Source organism: Girardinichthys multiradiatus, chromosome 14 (assembly GCF_021462225.1).
Source record: "Girardinichthys multiradiatus isolate DD_20200921_A chromosome 14, DD_fGirMul_XY1, whole genome shotgun sequence".
NCBI lineage: Eukaryota > Metazoa > Chordata > Actinopteri > Cyprinodontiformes > Goodeidae > Girardinichthys > Girardinichthys multiradiatus.
In genome coordinates, this window is record NC_061807.1 from 7,594,078 (window position 1) to 7,612,480 (window position 18,403).

Genomic DNA, 18,403 nt, shown 5'->3' on the forward strand with positions numbered 1-18,403 from the left:
AACTTGTTCAATCTGGCTACGTGGCAGAGATCTCGCCAGAAGAGGCATCAAAGTCCACAGAGTCATGGTATGTGCCCCATCATATGGTACACCATAATGGAAAGGATAGAGTAGTTTTTAACTCTTCCTTTTCTCTAAATGCCTTATCCCTGAATGATCAACTACTACCTGGCCCCACTCTCGATCCCACCATGATTGGAGTTTTTCCTGCGGTTTTGATATCACGCAGTGGCCTTCAGTGGGGACATTAAGTCTATGTTTCACCAAATCCGCTTATTGCGTTGTGATAAACCGCTCCTAAGATTCGTGTGGCAGGATATGCAACGAATGTCTGAACCTCGTATCTACCAATGGGAAGTGCTACCCTTTGGAACGACGTGTAGTCCCTGTTGTGCCATCTATGCTTTACAGCAACACGTCAGAGACCGTGAACCACCAGACTCCCTACTCATGCAGGTGGTCGAAAACTCATTCTATGTGGACAATTGCCTCCATAGTGTGAGAAAAGTGAGGATGCTAGAGCTCTGATCGATAAGCTGTGAGTTCTTCTGAGCAAAGGAGGATTTGAGATACGACAGTAGGCCTGTAATGTTCCTGAAGTAGTCTCACACCTCCCCCCTGAGGCACGGTCAGATAGCAGTGAACTATGGCTATCTAAAACCAGGGACAACTTGTATGAGCCCATGCTAGGACTGCAGTGGGATTGTTTGAATGACACTTTAAGCAACAAACATTGTGATACTGAATCTTCAGTTGCCACCCTTCGCAATGTCTACAGCATCCTGGCTAGGCTTTATGACCCTTTGGGCTACATGGTGCCATTCACCGCACGATGTAAAGTGTTGATCCAGGATATGTGGAAGACCAATGTCGGTTGGGATGACGAAATCCTATCGGCTGATCTTTTGGACAAATGGATGAGTTGGGTCCACGAAATTCCCATTATACAACAGCTCAAGCTGATTCATCCTTATGCACCAGCAACAGTTGATGCTGAGTCAGCAACACGTTGCATAGATATCTTCTGTGATGCTTCTGAATGTGCCTACGGATCAGTAACATGCAGACAATAGATGACCATCAACACAGCTATGTTACCTTTGTCTTTGCAAGATCAAGAGTCGCACCTCGTAAGCAGTTGTCCATCCCGCAACTTGAGCTCAGTACTGCTCTAACCGGCACACAGCTAGCCAATTTCATAGAGACAAAGCTTTCTGACCACATTACTCTTTTTTCAGACTCTACAACTGCACTATACTGGATTAAATCAGACTCATGCCACTACAAAGTGTTCGTGAGAACCTGCATTTCGGAGATTCAGAATCTCACTAATGCAGACCAGTGGCGGTGTATTGACTCTCTAAGTGATCCGGCTGATGATATAACTCATGGCCTCGCTCTGCAAGAGATGGTGCATGATCACCGTTGGAACTGGGGTCCACATTTCCTCTAACTTTCATTCGAGATGGAACCAGACCTAATAGAGGTTAGGAAATCTGCCTTTGTGGCAACTGTCAGTACTTCGTCCACTGAACTTCCTGACCCCAGCAAGTTCTCAATCTGGAAAGGGCTTCTTCACGAAACTGTTAGGTCCCTTCATGGGGCGGCTTATGTCAGCACTCTAGTCACCTGTTCGGCTGCTGACTACCTGCAAGCAGAGAGACTGGTTTTACAGAAAGATCAAGGAGACAGTTTTGCAGAAGAATTGAGAGTTCTCAAGGCTTGACGGACACTGCATTCATATAGTTGCCGTGCATCTCTATCACCGGTATATGACATAGCTACAGAGCTTCTCAGAGTCGGTGGCCAGTTGCGGCAAGCGGAAGGACTGACACTAGACACCATGGACCCAGGCCACCCCGGGACAACACGTATTATTCAGGATATAGATGAGTCATTGTTACACTCTGGGCCAGAATGGGTTCTAGCTGAGCTAAGACCCAGATTTTGGATCAAACGAGGCAGAGAAGCTATCCGGAAATATCAGTATTCCTGTGTTGAGTGCCGACAATGGAAGGCAAAGCCACAGATTCCTAAGATGGCTGATTATCCACCTGCCTGACTACGACTCTATAAACCACCGTTCTATTCAACCGGAGTTGATTGTTTTGGACTTCTCCAAGTAAAGATTGGTCGTCGCACCGAGAAACGATGGGGCATCGTTTATAAATGCATGACAACACATTCTGTGCATCTAGAGCTGCACAGAACTTCGACACAGATGCATTCCTACTGTCGCTGAGAAGATTTATTTCTCGACACGGAAAACCATTTGAACGCATCATGGACAATGGCACCAACTTTGTAGGTGGAGACCGAGAGCTACGTGACACATTCACTACAATGGCACCTCAGTTGAAAGCTTGCTGAACACCAGATCTCCTTTCAATTCAACCCTCCAAGTGCACCACATTTTGGTGCATACGTTCTTGGTAGAGATTGAAGGTATAATGAATGCCATACCCTTAGGCTACTTGTCTTCAGATTCATTGGATCCAGATCCGGTCACACCTAACCTTCTTCTCATGGGCCGTCATGACTCATCACTTCCGCAACCAGTCTACAACCCAAGTGACCTCGGGAGAAGGCGTTGGATGCAAAGCCAGGCGATAGCTGATCACTTCTGGTCATCGTTTATCACTCATTATTTGCCAGGCTTACAAGAGCGCAGTAAGTGGAGGACGGATGGTGAAGCACTCTCAAATGGGTAAAGCACTCTCAAAGCACTCTCAAAAGGCATCGTGGCCTGTAGGACGGATGTCCCAGATTCATCCAGGAGAGGATGGACGTGTTCGTGCTGCCAGTGTTCAAGTGAAGGACCGCATCTACGTTCTTCCTGTTGCCCACTTACAATCCTTCCAGCAATTGAGAATGAGTAAGAGGAAGACATCACTAAATAGACTTTCTTCTACTCTTTCAACTGCCATGCAGACAGTTGGGGGCGGCCTTGCCCGAAAGCCTATTCATTTAATGCTCAGATTTCCGCACCTGAGCGCATCATCACGTGAGCTGCGTCATTGCTGGGGTGAGAGCTCACTGCTTAGTAGCTGATGCACGGAGATCATGAGAACCTATACTGAGCACTCTGTTTTTCCTTGTGTGTGCGTTTTATGAACATTAAGTACGTAAGTTTGAGGCCGCTGTGGGACATTTATAGTACCTTTCCTTGAATATTTTTAATGTTTTTTCTTTTATACATTTTCCATTCACTTCAACACCATAAGTTACAGGACCCAAAATTTCTCATACAACCACTTTCACCCTCCCCTGTAATTTATTATCAGTACAGGCTGACCTACTGTAAAAATTCTAAGACGATGAACCATTGGTTCTGTTTGGTTTTGCTTTCTCTGAGAAAACTGAGGTCTGATCATCGAAAGTCTTGTTCAAATCTCTCTTTTTTTAGGAACAACTCAGCAGGAGTTTTCCCTGTTGTGGTATGGGGCGTGTTTCGATAACCTATAAGGAAATTTGCCACACAATGCTCAAGTTCGATTCTTTCCTAGCAACCTTTTAAGATTTTGGACTAATCGTTCCACTAATCCATTGCTAGCGGGATGGTAGGCGGGTGATTTAATGTGCTGTACTCCATTTTTCTTAAGAAATGACTCAAACTCTTGAAAAACAAACTGAGGACCGTTATCTGTTACAACTTCTTTTGGTAACCCATATGTTGCAAACACATTTCTCAGTGTCTCAATGGTTTTAGCTGATGTAGTAGTATACATAGGAATAACCTCTGGCCATCTAGCATAGGCATCCATTACTACCAAAAACATCTGCTTGTGGTCCTCTGCAAAATCTAGATGGATCCTCTCCCAGGGACTAGCAGACCATTTCCAATGATGTACTGGTGCAGTACAAGGCATACTACGCTGCTTTTGACAAATAGTACACTCGCTGACTGCCTGCTCAATGCATTCATCTACTGCTGGCCACCAAAAAAAGCTGCTTGCTAAGGATTTCATCTTTACTATTCCCCAGTGGTGTTCATGCAGGTCAGAAATCAACTGATCCTTTATTTTTTTAGGAACCACCACTTGTAACCCCCACAGCAGACAATCATCCTCAACAGTAAGCTCAAATCGTCTCTGAAAATAAGGCTTAAGCAACTCATCCTGTACATGTTTAGGCCACCCGGTCAACACCAACTGTTTCACCACCTTCAACACAGGATCGTTGTCTGTTTCTTTGGCTACCTGCCTTGCAGTTACAGGTAGCTCTTCAAGGTAAGATACCTTGTAAATGGGGTTTGACACCACATCCACACTCAGTTTCATTGGTAACCTTGATAAGGCATCTGCATTACTATGCTGTTCAAATCTTTTGAACTGAATCTTGTACTTATGTGCAGCCAGGATTAGAGCCCACCTGTGCAATCTAATGTAGGCACACCTGTTTTTGGTCCCAAGATTTTCAGTAATGGTTTGTGATCTGTCACCGAGATGAATTTCCTTCCATAAAAGTAGTCATCTTCATAACACCAAACACTAAACCAAGTGCTTCTTTTTCAATCTGTGAGTAGTTCTGTTCTGTCTTGGTTAACATTCGTGATGCAAATGCAATTGGTTTTTCACTTCCATCATTCATTTGGTGACTGATTACAGCCCCAATTCCATAAGGAGATGCATCACATGCTAAGATAATAGGTAGCTCTGCGTCACAATGTACCAAAACTTTGTCAGATTGAAGAGCCTTCTTTGCATTTGCAAATGCATTTTGACAGTTTTTCTACCAAATCCAGTCGGGATCTTTGTGTAACAACGCTGACATTTGCTGAATCAGTGTGGGTAGGTTTGGAATAAACTTCTGTTGGACCATTTGTTTGCTGAATGTTGGACCATTTGCCAGCTACTATGCCTTTCAGTGTCATCTGCTATTATATACCCCAGGATGGTCTGCAACCACAACTCCCAGCAGACATTGCAGCTGACAGGAAGGGGCGTCACAGCTCTGGTGTCACAGTGGACTATATAAGGAATATGAGGCCTCTCCCTTTTGCTTTTTCCGCTGGTAGCCGAGATCGGTCGCCACGCAACAGGAGGCACACATCCTTCTGGAGAAGAAACTCACACGTGGGTTTCATTGATTCTCCTCAGCTGAATAAACTCATGAGTAATGCAACGAATTAAGCTTGCAAGGATAGGAAGACTTGTAAGTTTTACTTTACCGATCGAAGACGTGGGTTTAACACATAACCAAGCAAAACCCACAGAGGTTTTCCAAAGAGACGGAATTTTCCTCTTTGTTTTGTTCCAGTCGACTGTTGGGTTCGTCATATTTTTCCCTCGGCCAAGAAGGAAGATGACCGTTTCTTTGAGTTTGTTACAGACGCATAACAAATTCCCCCCCACCCTCTCCACTGCTTCAAGAAGGCGACAACAAGTAATCCCATTTTGTTTTATTTCTATCAGAAATAGCTTGGGCAGGATAGAGTAGGATTTTAGAGCAATTTAGAATCGCCACTTATAGTCCAATGTGTTCTAAATTATATGTGCATGCAATGTCTTATTGAAACTTTGATTGCTGTTGGACTCTGAAAGCTGCCGCGCTTTAAAGCTGTGCGTGTCTCACTGTGTTTTGAACACCTGAACGTAGACTCGGGTGAACCTAAAGTTGGACTGCTAGAACCTCATGGTGGAAAACTCACTATTCCTTTGTCTTCATTCTTCGTGTTTTTCCACTGGTTGCTGACAAAAAGTTTTATGACCCTTTGTATTTCACTGAGCTACACTATGGGGGGCAGCTCCCAAAGCTCTGCTCAGCAGCATCTTTTCTCTTGTTTTTGCCTTAACTGCTGGTTTGATTTCATACACACTCAATGCTGTTTTATCTTGTTCAGTTAGTTATTTTACTTCTTTTTTGTAGAACTTTTGCATGCTTGATTAGGTGAAGATTATTGAATCAGAATAGCGAGGTGTATCAGGGCGGTTGATTTAATAAATATTCACGTAGATAAAGAGAAAGCGTTTGTGTTTATTTTGAGCAAGAGTGATTTGTCAGTCAAAATAAGGTCAAAGTATGTCTCCCCCTCTCTTTGCCACTCCTTCCTGTCTACCTGCTATCAAAAATAAAGGCCTCTAGTGCCGAAAAAATTATTTGGAAAAAAAAAAGGTCAAAGTTCCCCCACCTTCAGTGAAGCGGTTGATTAAACAGTGACATCTAGTAATAGTAATCAATGAGAATTTAATAATTGTAATTATCAAGGGTTTTGAGTCACAATTACAACACCAGAGGACATCTCTGATTTTGATTCGTAAGTAATGATTTTTGGTTAGGAAATACATTTTTATTAAATTATGATTTTAAATTATAATTCTTGATAAATCTTAATTAATCAATAATCATAATTCTTACACTTCCCATAATAGTTTAACATAGCCAAGAATTACCTAAGTTCAGTTACATTTCTTGGAACTGGTGCCTTCTGAATGGCAGTTGTCTTTTCCTTCATGGGATGAATACCTCCAGCATCAATGACATGTCCTAAATATGATACACTGTCTTGCATAAATTCACATTTTTCTCGCTTTACTTGCAGATTGTAACCTTCTAGCCGCTTAAGAACTTCCTTTATGTTAGCCAGGTGACTTTCTGCATCTTTACCAGTTATCAAAATATCATCAAGGTAGCAGATAACATCATCCATGGCTTGAAGCACCTGATCCATTATTTTCTGGAAACTTGCAGGAGCACTTGCCACACCATAAGGCAGCCTGTTGTATTGATACAACCCTTTTTGAGTGTTTATGGTCAGATAACGCCTAGAGCCTTCCTCCAACTGGACTTGCTGGTAAGCCTGGGATAAGTCTAGTTTGGTGAATTTCTGACCTTCTGCTAATTTTGCAAACAGATCTTGCATTTTAGGAAGTGGATACTGATCCACATTTAACCACGGATTAATGGTGACTTTGTAGTCTCCACACAATCATACACTGTCATCCTTTTTAGGTACACACACTATCGGAGCAGCCCACTCACTATAACTAATAGGTGAAATAACCCCTTCCGCCTCCAACTTAGTCAGTTCCCTGTCCACAGCTTCTCTTAATGCATATGGCACATTTCTCGCTTTATGGAACTTTGGTACTGCTTCCCGAGCTACATGTAGCTTGGCTTGGATATCTTTTGTTGGGACCCACAGCCATGGATTTCAACATTAAACTCCAGTACAGACTTTTCTGGAACTTTGAAAATAAAGTGCATTAACCTTCTTCCGGCACAGCCAGGAAACGGGATAACTGCGGACTTCCTGTGATGCCATTAACCAAATAAAAGCACAGCTGTTGCTACATCCGCCCTCTTCCACACGGCCTTCCAGAGGGACTGGATAGGAGGGACAAAGCGCGCTGATGTCTCTTTGCTGGCAAAAAGACAAACTCTTCAAACTGGATCCAAGGATGTCATACGATCATCGATCATATGCAAAGTTAAGTACGAATGAAATACTGTCTGTGTATCCGGTATTTTCATTCATGAACGGGGTAATTAAGGTACAAGCATTGCTTGACTGTCTCTCCGAGCCCTGTAGGAGCAAGCTGTGTTCGAGAGAAGCCCCTGCAAAGACGCGGTCTCCCAGTATGGAAGGAAGAACAGCAGAGACCGCAGCGGACAGGACGGGCCGCCCAGCTACAGCTCCGGAGGTAACCCTTTTGTTCACATAGCGAACGCACCTTCAACCCCGAGGTTAGCCGCTTGTTGACTGTGGACGTTTCTTCAAGCTTCCCCCCTTGGACAACGTTTCATCACCATGGTTCATGAGGTTAGGTGTTTTGGGCAGAGACAGATTTAGGATGAAATGATCTAAACGTTTTTCATTTTATGAAGTTTGTGTGAAACTCGGCTATCTTAGTGCTAGCAGGCTATCTGCAGCACACGTGCTCAGGTTTTGTTCTTTGTATGTTTTTAAAGTTAAGACAAACTTTATTTAAAGGGTGATTTTAAACAGAACATTGATCATAACTCGCCGTCCGCGCTTATGCATTTTAACCCTTTTATTAACCTGGTATTTTAAAGGTATGTGTTGATTCTGGTGCTAAGCCATTAGCTTCTTTTGTTAGCTCAAATGCTAACCGGTAAGAACACGTGCTTGCTACTAAAGAGTATTTAACAGAAAGGTTGTTAGTTTTCAAGCTAGTGAATAATAGTCCCTAAACATTATTTTACTTAATCTGATAACTAAGTAAACACCATTAAGCCCCATTTCTCCAGAAAGATTTGGCTCGTTTCCAAAATACTCCCTTCATAATATTTCTTCAAATATTATTTAAATAAATAAAGGCAGTTAATTAGACACCGTTGAGAATTAGTCATCCAGAAGGTTGGTTTTATTCAGCAGATCATTATTTAAAACATTATTTTATCAAAATAATATTTAATCTGATCTTGCATTGTGAATGGTTGTCTAAACATTGCTGATTATTTCCTAAGTTAGTTCCAAGACTAACTTAACTTCACTTCCAGATTCTTCAAGATAATCCTTGGTTCTCAAACATAAACATTGCATGGTAATGTTGCATCACTCTTTTTGGTCATAATTTCTAATCATCTTTAATCAACTTGTTTATATTGTACATAGTCCATTAGTCTTGATTATTCTTTAATTCTGCTTGGTAGTTTAGTTGAGTTGTTTTAGCAAAGTAAAGAGTTTGTTGATTGAAATATGTTTGACTTTGAGTTGACTTATTTTTGTTAAATTCTTGTATTTTAAGAAATTGTGTGAATTCATTCCATATATGTGCAGAGTTTATGCTGTTCAATAATGTCAGAGCTCGTCTCACACCTTTCTATTTTGTCCTGATACCATCACTTTACTGGGCTGGTATTCACAGGACAACCCTTAACAGACCGAAATATTATTTGATAAAATATTATAATATTAATATTAAATATTAAATAATATTCTCAGATTCATAATTACAACATCTTCTCTGAGCAGAGGGAGAGAGAGGGGGGGGGTTGAAGAGTTCCACGCGTCCGCGGATACTCAGCAAAGCAGTCCGTTTTCTTCCTTGGTGGCCCCCTTGGCAGAAAAGTAGAAACATTATGACGGACCATCACTAGTCGACTGGTACAAAAACAAGAAGGAAAATTGCGTCCCCTTGAAAACTCAGTGGTTTTTGGTTACGTGTTAAACTCACCTCTTCAATCGGTAAAGTTGAAAACTTACAAGCCTTCTTATTCCTTTAAGCTTAATTCGCTTAGTTTTCTCATTGGACAACGGTGGAGAATAAACGAAAAATCCACGTGGGACTTCTACTCCAGAGTGATGCGCTTCAGTTGCTGGTCCGGTTTCCAGCTTGAAAAGCAAATGGTGGGCTGTCTCATACTAATATAGTATACATATACTTACATAGTTGACGGTGGCCTCAGGGCTGCGACGCCCCCGTCTTATCAACCGCAGTGCCCGCTGGGATTTGTAGGAACAGACTATCCTGCGGTACAAAATGGCCGATGACGCTGGAAAGGCATAGTGGCCTCCAGCAACGTGCAACTGGTCCAATATTCAGCAAAGAAGTGGTCCAACACTAGGAACCACCAGTAAACCTGCAGTCTGAGAATGAAGTGCTCTGTTAGGAACATATGGACCAATCAGATCTCTGATGTATGATGGAGCTAGATCATTAAGGGCTTTATATGTGAGGAGGAGAATTTTAAATTCTATTCTGGATTTAACAGGGAGCCAATGAAGGGAAGCAAATAGGAGAAATATGATCTCTCTTTTTAATTTTCATCAGAACTCTTGCTGCAGCATTTTCAATCAGCTGAAGGCTTTTAACTGCATTTTGTGGACATCCTGATAGTAGAGAATTACAATAGTCCAGCCTTGAAGTAACAAATGCATGGACTAGTTTTTCAGCGTCACTCCTGGATAGGATATTTCTAATTTTGGCAATGTTCCACAGGTGAAAGAAGGAAATCCTAGAAACCTGTTTAATATGAGATTTAAATGACATGTCCTGGTCAAAAGTAACACCAAGGTTTTTTACTTTATTACTGGAGGTAAATTTAATGCCATCCAGGTTAAGTGATTGACTAAGCAGTTTCTCTTTTAAAGACTCTGGTCCAAAGACCACAACTTCTGTCTTGTCTGAATTTAGAAGCAGAATATTTAAAGTCATCCAAGTTTTTATATCTTCAAGACATGCTTGTAGTCTATCTAACTGGTTGGACTCATCAGGATTCATGGATAAGTAAAGCTGAGTATCATCAGCGTAACAGTGAAAGTTTATCCTATGCTGCCTGATAATTTGACCTATATATAGCATATATATAGTAAATAGACTGATTCTCCGATCAGTAATGACCGCACCTCATTGAAGTCTTGTTCACTGGCGATTGGCAGCTGGAAGGGGAGCACAGAGGATTCAGTGGCTAGTATCTGGGTACCACCTGGTGTCATGTTGCCCTCAGCCAACTCGTTCTTGATGAACTACACATCTCTGGACAGATCCTTCACCACCACAAGTGCTTCAACGAGCACTGAAGTTATCTTGTGGATGGCAAGGTCTTCAGAAGAAAGTGAGAAATAAAAATAACCTGCAGATGACACATGAGGAATAAACCATGTCCAATAGACTTGCCTTTCAAAAGCTGCCCGTCATCGCCACCATCTGTGTGGTTCTGTCTGTAAAACACAAACATTCATGCAACTTAATTGTTGCACACATTTTGAAAGGTTCGGCACGCGTGTGTAAAACTGATAGGGATTTTATTTGAGTTAGAAATGTTAGTGTTTTTTCAACAGGGAACAGTTTGTTCCCTGCAGCTCTTTAACAGAAAGGGAATTTTCTGTATCCAATCAGGAGAGAACGTAGATAAAACGAATCCACAGGACCACAATGGAAACAAGTCTCTGAGGCCCTTGTGTTATGTTTGGCTTTTAAGCAATATTTTATAACGGTAGAAACTATTAATAAAATATTCAATCAAAGAGGTGGAGTGAACAAAGAATGGAGCAATCATCATGATCTGAATAGAGATCCAACCTTTCAAACATAAACATCATAAAATGTCCACAAATGTTAGATGGCAGTCTTGTTCACTTACCATTGCAACCATGATTAGACATTGAATGCATTGGATCATACTGGTGGACGTTGTTCCCTCTCAAGCCTAGAGGGAAAAACAAAACCAAAAAACTAAAAACATGACCAGTGTAATTGAGATTGTCTACAAATACATCACTTTACATTTATGTAGTAAATTAGGTTCCTTAGTGAGGAATACAACGGGACACCATTTTGTTTCTGCTGTGGAACACCAGGTGGGGTGTTGTACTTTGTTGCTGTGGGGCCTGGAGCTGCTGGTACTGGGTACAGTGGGCAGTAGAAAATCCTGGCATCTCAGCTGAAACACACAGTAGGAAATACACAAAGCAGTGATGTTATGCTCTTACCCAGGGATAAAATAAATGGATGAAAGCAAAATGCACCGCCCCAATTATCACTTTAATAAAAAATGACATAAAGACAATACGAGGCAATACAGAGATTTTAGACATCCCAGAATATTATGTTGCGAGACTGCTTGATAACTTAAGTTGTGACTCAAACATGGTGGAAATTGTACAGGCTGCTCAATATAAAAGCATTTTGTACAACCACACATTTATTATTGTGACACTGCTGGCAAGTTGTGAAGGCTTTGGATTTTTGTAGTGGGCTGGAGTTTATCTTGCAATGCATACACATTGTGATGTCTTTTGTTGCATGGATGATCCCAGCCAGCTCCTCATAAGGACGCCGATATGGGTTCACTTACTGTTATTTGGACCAGGAGTCTGCAACTCTTCTAAATAGCTGTATGCCATCCAATAAATCTGAAAAAGGTAAGTCAGAGTGAGAATTGAAGATGCTACAAATCGTGTTTAAACAGTTATCAGTTGACATTTTAACATTCATAGCAACATTGCATTCATTGCAGGCTCTAGACCTAGTAGCCGCACAGCTGGAGGCTTGCCAGATTTTAGCACCTCACGAAACTGGTTCAATTCTGAGGTCCATCCTACAACATTTTAGTTGGCATGTTATTCACAATGTAAATATTTTTGCCTAAAACTATATAGAATAACTACAAGAAATGCAAATGTCCAATCAAATTAAAATGCTCAATTTTTGTTGGTAAAATGTTAGACATAATTTGTTTTTTAACTGTGTAGCAGTGAGCAGTTCCATATAAAATTAATGCATCAATACCTGGGAAAGCAACATCAGGTGGTTTGGCAAACCGTTTTCTTTTGGCATCGCCACTCGAGTGGTTATCGGAGTCCAAGCCCACACACTACTGATTTGGCCTTAAAAAAAAAAATCAATACACATGTAATACATGTACTTATGATCACTTTACCAAAGTGAACACTGTACCTGGATCTTCTTCTCTGGTGGATATCTCCTTCCTCCTCAGATTGGATTTTAGAGGTCCGACACATTGTTGACATGAGCTCGGTCTCTTGTTTTTGGCTTCATTAAGGGTTTCTGGAAAGAGCAGATGGAAAATGCCAATTCATATATCTGCAGTCCACTGTTGAACCAACAAATCTGACAAAAATCACATCTGTGTGAAGCGCTCTTATCATCCGCCAGCATACATCATCTCATTCTGGCCAATCACAATTTGGTTCCTCACTTTTGTCTTCAATGATTATGTTTTCACAGAACATTAAAGCTTGACATAGGATGTACTAGCGCGCCTCAAAAATATATATACAGGTCCTTCTCAAAATATTAGCATATTGTGATAAAGTTCATTATTTTCCATAATGTAATGATGAAAATTTAACATTAATATATTTTAGATTCATTGCACACTAACTGAAATATTTCATGTCTTTTATTGTCTTAATACGGATGATTTTGGCATACAGCTCATGAAAACCCAAAATTCCTATCTCACAAAATTAGCATATCATTAAAAGGGTCTCTAAACGAGCTATGAACCTAATCATCTGAATCAACGAGTTAACTCTAAACACCTGCAAAAGATTCCTGAGGCCTTTAAAACTCCCAGCCTGGTTCATCACTCAAAACCCCAATCATGGGTAAGACTGCCGACCTGACAGTTGTCCAGAAGGCCACTATTGACACCCTCAAGCAAGAAGGTAAGACACAGAAAGAAATTTCTGAATGAATAGGCTGTTCCCAGAGTGCTGTATCAAGGCACCTCAGTGGGAAGTCTGTGGGAAGGAAAAAGTGTGGCAGAAAACACTGCACAACGAGAAGAGGTGACCGGACCCTGAGGAAGATTGTGGAGAAGGGCAGATTCCAGACCTTGGGGGACCTGTGGAAGCAGTGGACTGAGTCTGGAGTAGAAACATCCAGAACCACCGTGTACAGGCGTGTGCAGGAAATGGGCTACAGGTGCTGCATTCCCCAGGTCAAGCCACTTTTGAACCAGAAACAGCGGCAGAAGCGCCTGACCTGGGCTACAGAGAAGCAGCACTGGACTGTTGCTCAGTGGTCCAAAGTACTTTTTTCGGATGAAAGCAAATTCTGCATGTCATTCGGAAATCAAGGTGCCAGAGTCTGGAGGAAGACTGGGGAGAAGGAAATGCCAAAATGCCAGAAGTCCAGTGTCAAGTACCCACAGTCAGTGATGGTCTGGGGTGCCGTGTCAGCTGCTGGTGTTGGTCCACTGTGTTTTATCAAGGGCAGGGTCAATGCAGCTAGCTATCAGGAGATTTTGGAGCACTTCATGCTTCCATCTGCTGAAAAGCTTTATGGAGATGAAGATTTCATTTTTCAGCACGACCAGGCACCTGCTCACAGTGCCAAAACCACTGGTAAATGGTTTACTGACCATGGTATCACTGTGCTCAATTGGCCTGCCAACTCTCCTGACCTGAACCCCATAGAGAATCTGTGGGATATTGTGAAGAGAACGTTGAGAGACTCAAGACCCAACACTCTGGATGAGCTAAAGGCCGCTATCGAAGCATCCTGGGCCTCCATAAGACCTCAGCAGTGCCGCAGGCTGATTGCCTCCATGCCATGCCGCAGTGAAGCAGTCATTTCTGCCAAAGGATTCCCGACCAAGTATTGAGTGCATAACTGTACATGATTATTTGAAGGTTGACGTTTTTTGTATTGAAAACACTTTTCTTTTATTGGTCGGATGAAATATGCTAATTTTGTGAGATAGGAATTTTGGGTTTTTATGAGCTGTATGCCAAAATCATCCGTATTAAGACAATAAAAGACCTGAAATATTTCAGTTAGTGTGCAATGAATCTAAAATATATGAATGTTAAATTTTCATCATGACATTATGGAAAATAATGAACTTTATCACAATATGCTAATATTTTGAGAAGGACCTGTACTGTATACTTGGTTAAATGTAACCAACTAAACCAACTGTGGCATCCGTGATCTCATGTCCCAATAGGTGAACATACTTGAAAATAAGCAAATATTGAGTGAACTGATCTAAACTCTCACAAGCTCACATGACATCATGAGCTTGTAGAACAGCTGTGTATGTGCTGCACCAATTACTCACCACACATAGTAAGGACGCGTACATCCTTATAGGCAATCCATTTATCATCTGGTTGCAATCCATCTCAAAGGGCTTTTTGGAGCGTTATGTGTTTAGGGCCCATAACAGCATCTGTTCCTCAGCTTTAAACCAGCTCTCTAGAACTACTGGTGTCCCACAACTGACCACAGTACCACCACACCATTCATCTTCAAAGGCCCGGGATGAAATGAGAATTACTCATAATGATCTCTCCTTACAAGCCATTCCCATACGCTCCAAACATGTTATTTGTGAACACGATATTGTGCTAACTTTATTCATGAGGTAATTTATGCCCTGAAATCTGACCTTTGGGTCAGTGTGTCAATAATAGTTACTGCACCTTGGCTTGGACCTTGGTAGGGCAGTATGATTATACTGCTAAATGAAGTAGCGGGATTGCAATGGCATCATCTCCATCACATTTGCGCTTGATGTAGCCCAGTTTACCTATCCCTATATCTTCTTCAAGCCACCGACCTTGTATGTACCAATGTATGATGATTCACAGGGATACCTGTAGTATGGCTGTTTGTGTCTGTACCTTCTGTAAATTATTTATACATCTTCCTCTGATTTAACAATATTCTGTACTAATGCAAATCTGCTCCAACCTCAACACAGCTGTCTCCTTCCTTTGTGGACAAAGTAAACCGATGAGTGGAGACCGTCCTGTACTGTTGTGAAGAAATAAACCGTTGGGGGAGAGGCCCATCAATGTGGAGGTTACACAAAATAGGATGATCTGTAGGACATGGGAATCCAACATGTGGAGTTTCAGACAACCTTTTAACTACCTGTTGTAGTGGCTGATGGGACTTGCATAGAAGATGGTCAATTTGACCAAGACAGTTCTCACAAAGGAATCCTGTGATATTATCTAGACTGCCAAACTTCCTGTATTCCTCAGCAAAATGAATAAGCCGGTGTACGTTATACACAATTTAATCTTTTCCATACAATTCCCCAAAGTGTTCAACAAAAGAAACCATCAACTTGTGCACAAAGACTAACATTTCCTCGGAAATACTAGGGGACAGCAACAAGTACATTGCAACAGAAAACAACATGAAGATGTCGTACAGCTCACTGGGGAGGGAATCCTTCAAAACAACAGGACCCCAATACAACATAAAGGATTGCAACTCAGTAGCTTTCCAGTGATCCATCTCTGACAGTCCCCTTGGTTTACAGGTAATATGATGTACAGATTTCTTCCTTTATTTGTGATGCCCCAGCTAGAACTTATATTAAGCAGACCAGAGCATTTAATGGCTATTCGGGTTGTGACAAGTGTTTTCAGGAGGGTATTTGGAGGAATAAAATGACATCCTGAAACAAAAGTCAGACTTAGGATAGACTCCAGTTTCTCAGACATGGTTGATGAGGAACATCACATTGGGAAGAGCCCTTTATCTGGTTTAGTTAAGATGGTTTCTATGTTTCCAAATGATTACATGCATCTCTGTTGCCTTGGAGTTACAAGGAAACTGCTTAATATATGGTTAAAGGGGAAACATTTGGCAACAAGGGTTCCTTCCCAAACTGTAGAAGCCATTTCAGATAAACTGCTAAAGCTACGTTCCTACATGCCTTGTGAATTTAACTGTCATTAGAAATAATGCCATTTATTAGACAGTACATTCTGAAGATATTTGACAAACTGCTCTAGGTACTCAGAAACACTCTTTGGCTTGCTTAGACCATAGTCACATTTGAGACATCCAAGTATGGGCCAAAACTAAGTACGGGCAAAAAAACTAAAGTTTAGAACTTTTGAATAAAGGTAAACCATCTATATTAAACTGTAAATTAAGAGTAGTCATAGTTGCCAGTAAACGCAAACATGCCAACCGTGTTAGCACCCCTTTGACTATACCAAAACTATAGTATTGTCCCCCTTGAATATTAGTAGTAGGCACATTTTTCTGAGTTCCAAGCAACGTTCTCCCATCTTTGGGAAGGGTGGGGTGAAACATCTTCAAAATAGACAGCAAAGATCATAGTGCAAGCATAGAGACTGAATAGGATTTTGCCCAATATTTTAAACTTGTCATGAGGAAATCTTCATTGTGCTCATCACTGACGAACACATGTTGAGGCTCAATTTCAACATCCTCACCTATACTTTCATAATGTGCATCTGACTCACTTGGCGAGTCAATATTTTCACTCTGATCACTGATAGGTAGTGGTCTGTTTACTGGCAAGTCTGAAGTAGTTGATAAATCTAGCAGGCACTCATAAGAGGCTGCAACAGGATCTGCGCTCCCTTAACAGAGGCGATTTTTCCTTGAATTAGCAGCAACAATTAACTTATCATCAGTGAAGATTTTCTGCTCTGTCTCTCTCACTAATTTGTTAACTCTACGTCTTTTAGCCCGAGAATAAGACGACGTCTTAGAGTGATCTGCAGCCACATGTCTTGGACACTCGGGTGAAGAGGGAAGCAGAGCTTTCCACTGACCACTACCTGGTGGTGAGCTGGCTCCAATGGTGGGGGAGGATGCTGGTCAGACCTGGCAGACCCAAACGAATCTTGAAGGTCTGCTGGGAACACCTGGCAGAGTCTCCCTTGAGGCGGAGCTCCAACTCCCTCCTCCGGGAGAGCTAGAAAGGTGGGGAACATTGAGTCCGAGTGGGCCATGTTCCGTGCCTTCATTGCCAAGGCGGCTTACCGGAGCTGTGGTCGCAAGGTTGTTGGTGCCTGTCGCTACGGCAATCCCCGAACCTGCTGGTGGACTCCGGCGCTGAGGGATGCTGTCAGGCCTTGTTGCTGAAAAGCGCTATATAAATAAACTTGACTTGACTTGACTTAGAGGATTCCTATCGGGTCTTTTTGGCCTGTGGGACTCCGGAAGCAGCTGATGGGTACCGGCAGTCCAAGTGGTATGCGGCTCGGCTGGTTGCTGAGGCAAAAACTCGGGCGAGGGAGGAGAGGCCATGGAAAACAACTTCCGTACTGCTTCAAGGTGATTCTGGTCCACCATCAAGCGTCTCAGTACTTCGAAGACCCCCTCAATTCCACCGGCACGTCTTCCACTGAGGAAGCAGAGCCTGGAGACCTTGGGGTGGGCTCTCCAATCTCTGGTGCTGAGGTCACTGAGGTGATTAAAAAGCTTTTCTGTGGTAAGGCCCGGGGGTGGATGGGAGTTCCTTAAGGCTCTGGATGATGTAGGGTTGTGTTGGCTAACGCCACTTTGCAGCAGAGTCACACTCTTAAGCCAAGCCTCCCTGGTAAGGTCTATTCGGGGGTTCTGGAGAGGAGGGTCCATCGGACAGTTGAACCTTGGATTTAGGAAGAGCAGTGTGGTTTTTGTCCTGGCCGTGGAACACCGGACCAGCTCTACACCCTCAGCAGGGTCCTGGAGGGTGCATGGGAGTTCGCCCAACCAGTCTACATGTGCTTTTTGGACTTGGAGAAGGTGTTTGACCGTGTCCCTCGGGGGATCCTGGATCTTTAACCTCAGCAGGATCCACCATAGGATTGGTGCCTTGCTCTGTTTCTAGTTCAGAGTTGCAACAGCGACTGATTCCTTTAACTTCTAAGACCATGGGATTTCTAGCCATCTTTAAAAGAGTCGAGAGTTTGCTGGATTTGTGAGAAAAAGCTGTGCTGTGGAGAGTAAAGGTGGACTTCACTATCTGGATCAAGTGTTTCCTGATTTTCCAAAGTAAACACCTGATAGAAGAGGTCTAAGGCATGCTTGTAGACATCTCTCCACATCCTCTCTATTCTGTGATAAAGATTACATTGACAATGTTAATTCATGTTATGTATATCTTAAAGATTTGAAAACTTGTCCAATAGTAACTGTATTTATTGCTGATTATGAAAACCTCTGCCTGTGAGGCGAGTTCCTTCCAGCTCCTCTGTTCATGA